At 40.4% G+C, this 16,122-nt stretch overlaps 1 protein-coding gene across 1 annotated transcript in view; it reads left to right on the forward strand.

The window, feature by feature from the left end:
- Nucleotides 1–8,537: 8,537 nt before the first annotated feature.
- The window catches only part of LOC311056091 (NACHT, LRR and PYD domains-containing protein 12-like), a 34,320-nt gene continuing 26,735 nt past the window's right edge, over nt 8,538–16,122 (forward strand). The window contains exon 1 of the mRNA XM_084072473.1: nt 8,538–8,658. The gene's annotated coding sequence lies outside the window, so the exon portion shown is untranslated. The remainder of the gene's footprint in view (nt 8,659–16,122) is intronic.

Raw genomic sequence — 16,122 nt, forward strand, 5'->3', positions numbered from 1 at the left:
TTGAAAATTCAAAACGATTTTTCGATTGCTGTTACTATATCGTTACACCTCTACTAATAAGCCTTATTATACCTTAATACATTATAATTGCCCTCTATAACTAAAGAATGGGTGTGGTGAGGCCATGCATATGGAAAGCTGCCTATAATAACCTTAGGAACTAGGAAGTATTAAGTTGGTTTTAGTAGCACATGCATTCCATAGAGCATCGCAGTTGCGCAGAATCCGGGTGCCGGAAGTAAATACTCAATGCATTTTTCCCATTGACTTTTCCAAAAATATTTATATCAATGAATTTAAGCCTAGAATCAAGCCATCCAGGATTCTGGTGAATCATGACCATAAAACCTTTTTTTCTGTGATTTTTTAAATTTTATATTTAATGATATGATATACTATGTTTAATAAATACCCTTTGTTTTGCCGTTTTCAAAAAAGTTTTTTCACAGAATCAAACGTTTTATGGTCATGATTCACCAGGATCCTGGATAGCTTGATTCTAGGCTTAAATTAATTTATATAAATATTTTCGGAAAAGTCAATGGGAAAAATGCATTGAGTATTTACTTCCGGCAACTGGAAGTGGGCGGGAACTGCGACGCTCTATAGGGCTGGACCACACATGCATGACATCATCAACTTGAGACAGGAGCGGACCCTATTGGAGCGACCCCTATTGAGTAAAAGTAGTACTATTTCTAGAATAAAATATAATATTTAAGGTGTTTTTTTTATTTCAATTCTTTTTATAAATTATAATGTATTGAGGCATATAAGGCTTATTAGCCAGGGATCCTTATTAGGACAAAAGATAAGACATTTATCCAGTGATAAAAATATGAAAGGAAATTTGAGGGAGAAATACTGTTTGCACCAGTATTAACCAGAGCTTGTGACTCAATAATGACAACAGGTAATAATAATAATAATAATAATAATAATAATAATAATAATAATAATAACTACATTGGCACAAAGTATTTTCAGATAGGGTCAAATACATTCATTTAATTCACTTTATAAAAGAGTTTTCCCTCCCATTATTGGAGCATTATTTTACACCTTGGCTATTCAAAAATAGCAGATATACAAGCTCATAGCGCGGCACCGAGTGCCGCGCTATGAGCTTGTAGATCTGCTATTTTGGAAAAATTGTGAAAATATGTGCAAATCCTTGAATATATATTGTTTTAAAGCGGACATTTTTAACTCCAATCTTTTCTTCTGGGGGGTCCCTGGAACAAAGTATTTTGAAAAGGGGGGTCGGCGGCGACATACATATCATTTTGGGGGTCCTTGAACTGTTGGGATTTAGAAGACATTTGTAGAATCGGCTTCAGGTCTTAATTTGACCCTTTAGTCTAGCCTAGTTGGGTCCTAATGTAATGGTTTTGGTTTTTATGCCTTTACTTGCTTTTAAACCCCTGTAGCACTATGAGAGCCACAAGATTGTGAAGTGCTTTATAAATAAAATGCATCATCATTATTATAATAATAATAATTATTATTATAGATGGAATTTACGCTACTTGAAACTTTCTTGCCTCATCATCATAAACCACAAAATATGCATTTGTTTGTTTCACTCCAACATTTACCAACAACAAACACATTACAGTAAAAGACTAAAATCATTGCCCAGAGCTGAACAGCAGGGGGTCCAGGCAGGGACCCCCAGGGGTCCTTGGAGAGAGAGGGGGAGGGGTTGCTCCCAGGTTAAAAAAAAACAACAACATAGGAGTTTAATTTAACTAGAATTGACTGAATATTAACATACCTTACAGTTACAGACTAAAGGCAGAATGCATAAATATGAGCATTAACATGACTCTCTAGTAAACACTATATTTACACAACTCTACTCTTCCCTCACGCACGGCTCGTGCACATTAACATCTCTTCAGACCAACGAGGGTCTACAGATCTGATCAATGCATCAGATCAGGGTCCATCCATAGCATGCTGACATCATGTTTATGCAGGAAAAAACACATGCAATACACAGGCTCACACTTGCTTCTCTGTTATTCGATAAAAATCTATATAATAATGTCTTACAGAACAATAATCTATAGTTTACACACACACACACACACACACACACACACACACACACACACACACACACACACACACACACACGCATGCATCCTGCAGGAAGCAACATGGCCGTTAGCCTGTTAGCATGTTAGCAGCTAACACACACACAAACACAGCATTAAGCTCACCTTTAATATGAAACAAACAGCTGGATGTGGAGACAGACAGGCAGAGGACCGTTGGTTCCAGAACCTTCTGCTTTGTACCGAAGAACCGAGAGCAGAACCAGCAGAACCAGCAGAACCCAGAGCCAGGCTGTTTGATGTGGAACCAATGGACCCGACTAAAGAACCGCGCTCGCGCTGCTGTGGACAGAACACACACAACAAAAACCTAGCTGCTGGAACCCTGATCCCATAGCCCGGAGGGACACGGAGCGCTGCTATTGGCTGCTTGAGCTCCCTCCAAACGATGGGCTGTGCTGCCTGCTTGAGCTCCCTCCAAAACCAGGGGTCTTCAACGTTTTCAGGGCCAAGGACGGACCCCTTAGCTGAGAGAGAGGTGAAGCAGGGACCCCCTAGCTGAGAGAGAGAGACGAGGCAGGGACCCCTTAGCTGAGAGAGAGACGAAGCAGGGACCCCCTAGCTGAGAGAGAGACGAAGCAGGGACCCCCCTCTATATTGTATAAAGTCGCGTTTCAGATTTTCTTTATTTCTTTTTACTTGGTCTGGTCTTTTTTACTCTCTACACCTATACCTCTTTGCCAAAAAATAGCCGATCTACAAGCTCACAACGCCTCGCAGCGCGAGGCGTTGTGAGCTTGTAGATCGGCTATTTTTGGCTAAAGTTCTCCTCAGAATAGGGATGCTAGGGTTTAAGTGGTTAATGTAAAAAAAGAAAAAAAGCATATCACACAAAGATTTGGTGGAACCCCCCTCTAGTAACTCTAAGGGCCCCCTAGGGGTCCTGGACCCCCTGTTGAAGACCCCTGCTCCAAACGATGGGCTCACTGTGCTGTGACCGGTTGTTTTGGGGACCGTGTGCAGAATGAAGTGGGTCAGGAGGTTCCGCCTCGTAGGTTGTTTGCGCATCCGGTCTAGAGCGGATACGGAAACGGAATGTGTGCGTGCACGTGTGTGTGTGCGGTGGAAATGAGCGGATATAGTTAGGCGGGCTCCAGATATTCTTATTGTTATAAACAAATAAAAACTAACCCCAAAAAAACGGTATTATACTCCTAGCAGAGGACAACAATAGATCATTTATTAACAAAATCAGAGATATCAGTGTCAGTGATAGTGATTAGCTTATACCGTTAATTTAATAACACATTTAAATCATAAGAATATGACATGACGAACTCTGAACAGTAAAACATAAATAAATGGTGAGCTCGTGATTTCATGTGGTTGCCATGACAACTTAACCAGCCAGTCACAGGGGGCTGACCGGCCTTCTGGGCTATGGGATCTTTCCGGTGAGAAAGCGAGAGCGAAGCGGCATGGATGGAAATGGCTGCCTGAAGACCCCCGCCCCCATGGCCCCTGCCCCGCCCCCACGATGAGCAGCACAAGACAATCTAATGAATGAACTACCCCAAGCACTATTAGAAAGAAAAAAAATTTAAAATAACTTTTCTTAAACGTTTTCAGAGTGTTTTTGAATACAAGCTCACAATGCATCATAAGGTGATTGAGGCATCGTTGAGCTTGTAAGTCGTTGGCTATTTTCACTATTTCTTAAATCTTTTTATCTCATTATTTTTTTACAACATTTCTGAAATTCTTCAGTATAAGATTTGGGTTTTTTTCTTTAAAAAAAAAAAAAAATCTTTTGAAATAATAATTTAAAAAAGGATATTCTAATCGTGAGGCATTGATACATCTCATGGCTACCTGCACAAAGAAAGGACTGAGCCAGTTGTTTGTGAGTGGGAAGGATGAACCTTCTGTGGTTAAACCATCCCATTGTCTGTTGCTGGAGGAGGGGGGGGGGGGGGGGGGGGTCGGCCAGATTAGCTCCCAGCTACTTCCTCATTCCTCTTACCACTTACCACCTCCTCCTCCTCCTCCTCCTCCAGTGTAACAACAGAGCAGCTTCCTTCACCAGCTTGTTCAGAATGTTACGGCTGTTTTCCAGGCCTGTCTTAATGCACAGGCTTTTTGGGGGCTGCAGACCCAGGGTACCTGGAGGGAGAGACCAAACACCTGGCCTTTTCAGGCCAAGGACCCCCTAGCTGAGAGAGAGATGAAGCAGGGACCCCCTTTATAGGCCTATTGTATAAAATTGTGTATCAGATAAACCTTTGCCGCTCTTTTTTTCCCCCTCTACACCTATAACTAGCCAAAAATAGCAGATCTACAAGCTCACAACGCCTCGCGCTGCGAGGCGTTGTGAGCTTGTAGATCTGCTATTTTTGGCTAAAGTTCTCCTCAGAAAAGGGATGCTAGGGTTCAAGTGGTTAAGGTAAAAAAAAAAAAAATCCTATCACACAAAGATTTGGCGGACCCCCTCTAGTAACTCTGAGGACCCCCCTAGGGGTCCCGGAAGACCCCTGAACCATCCATCTGGACACTTTACCCCTGAGCCCACTGCCGCCCCATATTTGTTGCTTGTTAGGTGTGTCCAGCACCTGTAGAGGAACCAAACAGTGTTTTGACTCCAGTGCATCTGTGTGTTTCTCACAATACAGAGATAGGAGGACATAACAACCCTGCTGTTATGAGAACCTCTGTGTGTGTGTGTGTGTGTGTGTGTGTGTGTGTGTGTGTGTGTGTGTGTGTGTGTGTGTGCGTGTGCGTGTGCGTGTGTGTGTGTGTGTCGCGCGTGCATGAGAGAGAGAGAGAGAGAGAGAGAGAGAGAGAGAGAGAGAGAGAATCAATCTCAATGTCAGTGAAATTCCTTGTTGTGCGAGCTCTCAACATTACAGTTACAGCAGGAAGAGTTAGAATAGAGAAGAGACAACAGAAAGCAAAGGAACACGGCACAACAATTACAGGAAGGTACAGTTAAATCTAATATATATAAAAGTGAGATACACATACGGTGCATACAGTAAGAACAGCAGCAGGGATGTGAAATCACAGTTCCTTCTCCTTACTGTTTCCCCAAGCTCTGTGACCTCTGACCTGCCCCGGTCAGGACTGCAGACTGACTCATATTCCATCACAATCTGAAAACTCACCTCACAGACTCACCTCACAGACTCACCTCACAGACTCACCTCACAGACTGCTGGTGAGACAGGCTTCAATTGCATTGCGACAGACCACAAGGTTTTTTGTTTTGTTGTCTCCGCCAGGCCGAAGGCATGGCGAGAGAGTATGTTTTACCCTCCGTCCGTCCGTCTGTGTGTGTGTCCGTGTGTCCGTGTGTGTGTGTGTGTGTGTGTGTGTGTGTCCGTGTGTCCTGTCTGTGTTAGCAGCTAATCTCTGGCACCGTTGGCCCGGTCGCTGCGAAACTGTGCACACACACTCCCTGGATGCCAATTCAGAACCTCTGCCTCAAATTTTTCACATGGGCCTGTTATAGCGCCACCAGGAGGCCGATGTGTGCAAAACCCATTGTTTTACATTACTCCTACAGATTTTATCCAAACGTCATGTAAATCGGTACACAGTATCTCTATAGTCATGTGATCAACACGGATCTCTCCCATTTCCCATATTCCATCCTCATTGGCTAAGGTTTGCTTCCAAAATTTGCAGGATTGGTCCGTTTTGAACAAAATGCCTCAAATCATGAACGCAGCTTGCGATTTCCGTGAAATTTCACAAATACATTCCCACTAGGCCAAGGAAGACATGCCACCCTTTTTCACATTGGCCTGTTATAGCGCCACCAGCAGGTCTAATTTAGCAAAACACATTTTTGGAACAAAATGCCTCAAATCATGAATGCAGTGTCCGATTGCCGTGAACGACCTAAGAATAAATGGCACCCTTTTCACATTGGCCTATTATAGTGCCACCAGGAGGCCAAAATAACTTACCTGACCTGGCGGAGACCTGTGCTCCGAGGAGCACTTTTTCTAGTTTTAGTTTGTACAGCCTCTTGCTAACGAGTGTTATTCTCTTGCAGAGAAGACATTCTATTGGATTTAGCTATTATTATTCTTTGCTGAACTGAGCTGGGAGCCTCTCCCACGGGGGATTCCCTCTGAGGCTAGTGGTTAACAGTGACAATGTTTTCCTCTGGCCACCAGGCAGCAGCAGTACAAGGGGAAGGAGCAAAAACACAATTTATCACCATGATGTAAAAGGCCAAGGAGTGACTGTAAAGGACTGCACCCAAACAGCATGTGAGGAGTGATTGATAGATAGATAGATAGATACATAGACAGACAGACAGACAGACAGACAGACAGACAGATACCCCGGCCTCACCCCTCCGCCACCACCTCACAATACAATACAAGGTCTACTAAACTGGAAAGCTCAATTAAGCACTAGTTCTTATTATATGTATTTATAATGTTCTTACCCTTCATCAGAGACACCTGTAGCAGAGTCTCCAAACTTTGATCCGGTGTACACAAACTGACCGTTGGAGATTTCCCCAGCAGAGCCACATGACTTCCCTGTGGAAGAGAAAGAAATATCCTTCAATACACTGGTATGAAATATCCAGTGGTGTAAAGTAACTAAGTACATTTACTAAAGTACTGTACTTAAGTACAATTAGAAGGTGCTTTTACTTTACTGGAGTATTTCCAATTGTCTATACTTTTACTTACATCTCAGAGGCAAATATTGTACTGTTACTCCACTACAATTATTTGAAAACTTTAGTTACTAGTTATTGTAGATATAAATTATTATATTATAAAAACATACATTAACCACTTGCCTTGCCCAGATGTACAACCACAAGGTATCCAGGTCCATGTTGACATTGGAGGCAGCGGCACTTCTCACATAGGAAAGGGATGCACCACCTAAAGGTCATAAAGAAAATACTGAATTTATCCATCTCTGAATTTATCCATCTCTGAAGTGTGTGTGTGTGTGTGTGTGTGTGTGTGTGTGTGTGTGTGTGTGTGTGTGTGTGTGTGTGTGTGTGTGTGTGTGTGTGTGTGTGTGTGTGTGTGTGTGTGTGTGTGTGTGTGTGTGTGTGTGTGTGTGTGTGTGTGCGTGCGTGCGTGCGTGCGTGCGTGCGAGTGCGATTTGCACATCTGCGGTATGTTTTCAATTAAAAGCAGGGATAATGTTGATTCTGATGCTTGTGTTTTTTGGCATTGTTCTCAGTCTGGTCTGCTACCTTTTTTTGAGAACAGCCTAGGCTACATGTGATGCTGCGTTAATTAATTTGTTCATATAGTGCATGTCCAATTCCAGCCTTGTTGCTATTCCAGCCTTAATTGTTAGTATATCATGTACATTGAATATTGTTTATACATTGTTTCACTTTCTAGCTGTATTATTTTATTTATACCTTGAGTTATTACTAATTTACTGTTGTTTTCTGTACTTTTTTTGTACTCTTATGTTCAAACAGACCTGGCAATAAAAAAGATTCTGATTCTGAAGTACTGACTAATACTCAGCACCTCAGCAAAGACAAAACTCTGCCAGTTGCACGACCAACACAATCAAACTGATACTGATCATTTTGGTTATGACTTTAAAAGTCAATCAGTTACCTACAGGTACACAGGTACATCCAATAAAAATGGTGATCAAGGAACAAGGAAATTCAGCTGCTGAACTCTGCCTAGAAACAAATGATAGGCTATATAAGAGCCGTTGCTGAATTTCTATTTGCTAAAATTGATATTAGAGGCTTGAGCACATAGTGTGAAGTCATTATCCCCGTCAAGCCTTTGGTGGAAAAGGTTGTACTGTATACAGACAGACAGCCTACGTTGGATTTATTTGTTTTAAACTGATCAGCGCTTGAAAAGATGAATATTCTAATTCTGCTAATTCCACTCTGTTGCCATGTCGCATCTCAAGGTAAGGTCATGCTTCAGCTCTTTTTGAAGTTAAACTTCATTCTGGTATATGTCATTATATAACACATTTTCAACATTTCTAGACCAACCAAGTTATTTGAATGCTGAATATTTGGCTTACTGTAAATCGCTCTGGATTAAGAGCGTCTGATAAATGCCTAAATTGTATAGTTCAGTAACTCAAACTTTTGTATAAACGCTGATGTGATGTGCCCTGGCCCTGGCCCCTCTGTGGTGTTTGTTTTACTAGCAAGTGCCACTCAGATTTAAAATATATTTTACAAACTATAGCCAATAATCACAAAAAAAAACTTACAGTCTGGGCGGGGGGGGGGGGGGGGGGGGGGAGTTGCTTCTGATTCTTTGTGTTATATATTATTATATTGGTTGAACTATACTTTTGAGATTTGTCTTGTATTGTTGATCCCACATACCCATATATTGTGGGGTTCAATATCCTAAATTGCTATGATTTAATTGATGTAACTAAATAATCTGAAATTGTTATTTATTTTACACGCTCCCTGAACTACTTGACACTTCATCCTCTGAAGTCCCAAACCTTCTAGTAATTGAGGATGACCCGATGCTTGATGAGTACTGGATGAGGGGCGTCGGGACCTTAATGAGACCCAACCGGTTCTTCGAAAAATACCTGAACTCTGGTAAGCAGCCCTTTAACCAAACTGGAGCGATGTCTATGTTTCTCTTCGTCAGAGCAGTAGAGATGGTTGATTAGGGCACACAGGTCATATCATGCAGGTATGTAGGTCAGTAGTAGGTCAGGAGGAGTGTACCACACAGCACAACTGCTGCAATCAGTTTGACCAATTCAACAACTACTGTACATTCAAAATGCCAAATGATTTTGTTTGTTTTGTCTTATTTATTCGCACAATAAAAACAGTACAAAGGTAACATTATTTAAAGACACAGAAATAAGTGCAGGTGAGAAAGGAACCCCATATAGGGCTTATACAAGGTTCTCACCTAAAATATTAAACAAGTAGTAAGTGGTAGGATAAGTGATTTACTTTGAACTACTTTTACTTTGAAAATCAGTGTTAAATAGCTCTATATTGTGATAGTACTCATTGCTATAGAGTGTTTGTTCAGTAAAAGGAGTCTCCATGTCTCTCCAGCTCTTTAATAAACAGAAAATGCATTTTCAGTGCTCTCCCCTGATTGGCTTAAATGTTGTCACCTACCTGAAAATGTACTATATTGTGTTTACTAAAGAGCTGGAGAGACCTCTGTGACCAAACAAACGGTCTGTAGCAATGATTACTATCACAATATAGTACTTTAACCTAATATATCACTTACCGTACCTTTAAACATAGTAATCAAACATAAGACACGACAAACAGCAAGTACCTTGTGTGCAGTTGAATGTGGGCGTGGGAGTCTCTGTGTGTGAGTGTGCGCGTGTGTATGAGCGTGTCTGCACATGTGTGTGTGTGTGTGTGTGTGTGTGTGTGTGTGTGTGTGTGTGTATGTATGCAGAAGTAGGGCTACATTATATGGTAGAAGCAAGTCGAGAGGCTTGATTGACCATAAAAAGTGCAAAGTGCAAGTGAAGAGGACAGTAGGGTAAATGTTTCAGCTACAGGCTTTCTTCTGATAAAATGAATGAATGAATTGTGTCCCCATTAGATGTTGTGATATTTGTCAAGTACATTTACATATCTGTGATGTTCTTATTGACTTATTCATGCTGTTTTGTAAAAAAAGAAGGCTGATGTAAGTTCTTCAAGGCCACACACACACACACACACACACACACACACACACACACACACACACACACACACACACACACACACACACACACACACACACACACACACACACACACACACACACACACACACACACACACACCTCAAGTTTCAACAAGCAGTGTCTTTAGTAGGTTCGGTGTTCAGAGTTCATTTTGTTTGAATGTTTTAACAAGTATATGACATGATATGAAAGTGTGGAACATGAACAACTAACGCACATCCTCCGTTCCTTGGTGCTGAGCCAAACTATGAGAACAGCAACATAAGAACAAAGCAGGGCTCACTGTTTTAATGCTCCAAAGGTTATTTATTTATAACAAACAGCAGATAATATACGACGTTTTGACCCTTACGGTCTTTTTAAAGTATAAACAAGAAAGCAGGAAATCACATTATTTTATACAAAAATGAATAAAGTGTCCATCAGCCCAACCTGGTGATCAGGGGCGGTACCAAGACTTACATTATTTCTTTACAAATATTTCAAATAGGATTTCATAACAACAATTCATCTTTTCATTTTTTAGATGATTTATTTTAGAAAAAAAATTGAAAATATTTATTTGAAAATAAAAATTATATCAAAAACAGTAGTAGACAGAACTCATTAGACCTACAAACAGGCAGCAGTGCATAAAGCCCATTAGTCCTGGAAGCCACTAACTGTTCCCTCGTTAATGGGGACAACATGTGGTGTCCACGACCAATCAACCCGGTCCAGATCCTAGCCACTGAAAACAAAAAGGAAAAAAGAAAAATGTAACCCAAAATGAAACGTTTTGAAGACTCTACATATAACCATCTCCCTCCATAGGCTTATTTATAGATAAGGCCTAATATCAACGTCCTCATTGAGTCCTGTTGGTGCCATAGTTTTGAGACAATGGATCCACCATACTTCTCTCCTCAATAGGAGATTGTCTATATCCAGCCTGGTCGCTTGCAGAATCTCCCCCTCGTTTCGGAAGATGCGCTTTCTCTATTCCTAGGTATCTTAAAGATGAAACATTGTGGTGTGCCTTTTTAAAATGTAAAGCTATTGGGCTTTTTTCATCCCCACTACGTATTGCACTCCTGTGTTCAGCAATACACGTTTTTAAAGCATGTGTTGTCTTACCAACATACTGTAGCTTTACCACATGGGCACCTGCATGAGCATACTGTATAGAGTACATTATTCATTGTACATGTTATTTTGCCTCTTATTTTTATCTCTTGCCCCGTTGACGGGTGATAGAAGAAATTGCATTTTTCTGTAAAGTGACATTGAGCACATGAACCGGTGTTAACTCTCCATTCCGACATCTCACCACTCCGACTAGTGGCTTCCGCGTGCGGTTAGGGTTAGGGTTAGGGTTAGGGTTAGGTATAGGGTTCGTCAACGTCGGAAAGGCGACATGTCGGAAAGGAGAAATGCACCCACATGAACCACGTCGATTTCCATCTGGCAGGTCATCTAAAAAAGTGTGGTTTTTTTAGGAGGCAGATCTGATTTTACCACAATGTCTCTGATGTTACGTATGTGCTCTCCTGTATAATAGTCTAGGGGGATCTGAAAAGATTGATACAATGTTGGATCAGAACTGAGAAGATGCCAATGTTTTTGTATAGTTTTCTTTAAAAAGTTGCCAGAGGTGCATTGAGTGATACACTTTACAGGTTGTGCAGAGGTAGTTTTATTTTTCGTAGATTGTAAGCACTCTTCTTGGGTTTTCTGGCATACTTTCAATGCTGCCTTGTCTACAATGTCCTGTGTGTATACCCTCTTATTTTGAACATAGTTTTTAAAGTATAGTATCTTTTAAAGTGTCTGTTCCTGAAACAACTCGTCTGTACTACAGATTCTACGGATCCTATAGAACTGACTGATAGGCAAACAGTTTTTTAAGGCAGTGGGATGAAATGAATCACAGAATTTCTGTAACAGGGTTTCCTGTATACATCCGTTTGGAATGTTCCATTGTCTCTTTTGATTGGTCATATTCCATAGTAAACTTTAGATGTTAATTTTTGGCATTGAGGAAACCAAAGACTTGTATTAATGTAATCTCATCCCCTGTCCACAGTATGCAAATATCATCTATATATCTTTTCCACATCTTAAAAAAAAACACAAATTTTCTGTAGAGTTGAATACATAATTCTGCTCAAAAACACCCATATAGAGATTGGCTATGGAAGGGCTAGCTTTGCTGCCCATACTCACACTTGATTTGTAGATAGTTCTCGTCTTGGAACATGAAGTAGTTGTGTGTGAGTAGAGTCTCTGTCAGTTCTATAAGAACGTGTGTTTCTATGGTTGAATCCGGTGGACGCTGATTCAGGAACAGTGTCAGAGCTTCTAGAGCCCCTGTATGGTTGATTTTATAATCTCTGTGTTGTTATCCATGTCCTCACTGTATTGCCTGATTCACTGCCTTTTGCTCTTATTTTAATGTTTATGCTTTTCTTTGTTTCTTTATTGTTAAATTAGTTGTAACTGTAATTGTATTCTTGCTCTGTAAAGCACTTTGAGCTGCATTTACATGTCATGAAAGGTGCTATACAAATAAAGTGTATTATAATTATTACCCTTATTATTATTATTATTATTATTATTATTATTATTATTATTATTATTATTATGATGGGGTACTGAGGTGTACTGTACAGGGATTCAATGTCCAAACAGGCCATGTAGGTCACAGTGGTCTAATCCTGAACGGACTTCAGAGTCTGTGTGAAGGACAGGAGAGATTTCACTATTGGTTGTAGGAACATGAACACACTCACACACAGTAAATACATGACAGCAGAGCACAGCTCAACACAAATATGAAAACAGTCTCACACACAAACTAGACATTATTTTCACAAACACACTGCATAAAGGCAAGCACACTGTTGTGGAAGCTCAAACAATATGAATCTTCCTGCCTGCAATGTTGCCAAACTTGTAGTGTGTATAAGTGTAACAGTAACAACGTTGAACCTTGCCACACACACACACACACACACACACACACACACACACACACACACACACACACACACACACACACACACACACACACACACACACACACACACACACACACACACACACACACACACACACACACACACACACACACACCCATAAGTACATAATGTTCATTCTGATTCACTTTCTATCTGTAAGTCACACAGCACTAACTATTGTGTACATGACAAAGTGGGTGTGTTCTCATGCTTGTGTCCCTTACATGCCACCAAACATTCTTTACATGGTGCTGATTTCTTTTACATTTGTTACCCGACGACATCACATACTATCACGTACTTTACCTTTTGTTTGTCGTAACATTTGTCTAAGCAATCATTCTTAATGATCTTAATGATAAGACACCTGTCTTACAAAACAGTCTATTCATAACCTTTAAAGTGGGTCCAAAGAAATGTGATCACGTTACACCCATTTGAGCTTTTCTACAGACAGTCCACATTGTCTCCCAATCACTTTCAGAATTGATTTTAAAATTGTGCTCATGAAATATGGGGCCAGGTGGGGTCTTGCTTCACCTTACATCTCTGATCTGCCCTCCCCTATATATGTGCAAATACGTAGTCTGAGATCCTCAGACAAAGCACTAAATATTCCAAAGTCTAAAGGCTAAAGACTAAAGGCTTTTACTATCAGAGCTCCTACTCTGTGGAATGCTCTGCCCCTGGAGATCTGTGATCTCACTGAGTCGGTCCCTGTTTTAAATCCCGCCTTAAAACACACATTTGTAGATTAGCTTTTAATGACAACTCCTCCTTCTAATCTATTATGTTGATATGTCTTTTGTTGTTTCTACATGTGTACTTTGCCTAATGTGTAAAGCACTTTGTTGTTATTATTATTATTATTATTATTATTATTATTATTATAATTAATAATATTAATCCTTTATTGAAGGTCATTTAACCATTTGTAGATGCTCATAATGTCAATGTCATCTCCTGTGAAGCATCTACTCGATGAATGTTTTCCTTTTTCTTTTCATGAAGGTGGATTTGATGATCTAGATGGTAAGTAAAAACCCTATTATATGTATTGTGTGAGGTTTGGACACAATCTGTAAAAACTAAATGTTTTGCAAAAATTGACCTCCTGGTGGCGCTATAACAGGCCGATATGAAAGATTTGGGGCAGAGGTTCTGCTCTAGCCTCCAGGGAGGCGTGATTTGGGACCGCACTGGGGATTTGGGGAAACTACAGAGCAATAGATGGAGACGGCGGTCTTGTGCATCCGTTCGCTGTCAACTGTTAATAGTCTAGTCTGTTATATAGGTTAAAGGAGGAGTTCACCCAAAAAATGACTTATTTTCTATCAATTACACACCCCATGAAGCCTTGATTTCATGGATTTATTTTTGTTTTTGTGGCATTCCTATTAGACAATAATTTGATGACCGTGTGTATTTCCGGTAGGAGACACAAATAATCTACTTTGTGTCTCCTACCGGATACATTAGCCGGTAAGAGACGGGAATCAAATTATTAGCTTAGGAATGCGACAAAAACAAAAAAGAATCCATGGATTCAAGGCTTCATAGGGTGTGCAATTGATAGAAAATAAGTCATTTTTTGGGTGAACTACTCCTCCTTTAATAATTGCTTGAATAATGGCCGCTCTCTCTCTCTCTCTCTCTCTCTCTCTCTCTCTCTCTCTCTCTCTCTCTCTCTCTCTCTCTCTCTCTCTCTCTCTCTCTCTCTCTCTCTCTCTCTCTCTCTCTCTCTCTCTCTCTCTCTCTCTCTCTCTCTCTCTCTCTCTCTCTCTCTCTCTCTCTCTCTCTCTCTCTCTCTCTCTCTCTCGCCATTACAATTATTAGAAAACTTTACTTACTAATTAATTTGTAGATTTTGTTTCTTGTATTTGAAAACAAAGATTAACCACTTCAGCCCTATATATTTTGAAAATAGCAGATCTACAAGCTCATAATGCCTTGCGATGCGACGCATTGTGAGCTTGTAGATCGGCTCCGGGGACGTGGTTTCCCGAACTCCCCAGTGCGGTCCCAAATCACGCTCCAGGGAGTGTGTGCGCATAGTTTCACGCCAACGGTGCCGGAGATTACCTACTCACAGACACACGCACGCGCGCACACACGTACACACACGTACACACACACACACACACGCGTGCGGATGGACGGACGGACGGACGGACGGACGGACGCGTGTGTGTGTGTACAGGGTTAATGCAAAACAAACTTAAATCTTCCTCCCCAATGGGGCGTTTGAAACAGAGTCCTTTTCCAATGCTTTAGTATGAAACTCCGGAGGTTGCCTACAGGAGGAGAGACAACACTGATTAGAATACACCCAGCTAACAACATCTATCTAAGAACAGTGGAGTGTGTTTGTAGCTTACCGCCCGACGCTGCTTTCCTCTCCCAGGAGTTTGAGCCTCTGACCGAGCAGAGGGTGGCTTCACTTTTAACCCTGGCTGATCAGTACACAGGTGTCGTCACTTGCTTGAGTAGACACAGCAGTCATCATTTCAGTCTGATTGAGGAGGTACCGGGGAATGTACCGCCCCTCAATCACCCTGCCCAGGGTCAGAGAGCTCCACTTACCTCTGGGAGGCCGCATGTCAGGGCGAGCCCACAGTGACACTCCACATATATATATATATATATATATATATATATATATATATATATATATATATATATATATATATATATATATATATATATATATATATATACGTATACATATATATATATATATATATACATATACATATATATATATATATATATATATATATATATATATATATATATATATATATATATATATATATATATATATATATATATATACGTATATATATATATATATATATATATATATATATATATATATGTATATATATATATATATATATATATATATATATATATATATATATATATATATATATATATATATGTACTGTATGTATTGGAGACTGAAGATGATTTAATGTCAAATGTATTGTCCAACTAACGTGTCAATTTGATGAAGAGTTGTTATTCAAACAGCTTAAATCTCTTTATGTTGTTAAAGATGACTCCAGTGCAGAGATGATTAGAAGAAGGATTCTGCTTGGTAAGTATGAGAGGGGACAACACATTACTTCATTTAACTGACTACTTAGTGTATGCTCTCATTATAATTAAGTTGTAATGCTCTATCAAAAGCCTGATGTAACTTCCTTCAAGGCCACACACACACACACACGCACGCACGCACGCACGCACGCACGCACGCACGCACGCACGCACGCACGCACACACACACACACACACACACACACACACACACACACACACACACACACACACACACAC

The sequence above is a fragment of the Gymnoscopelus microlampas genome, assembly GCF_963454915.1.
Source record: "Gymnoscopelus microlampas genome assembly, chromosome: 11".
Lineage (NCBI taxonomy): Eukaryota > Metazoa > Chordata > Actinopteri > Myctophiformes > Myctophidae > Gymnoscopelus > Gymnoscopelus microlampas.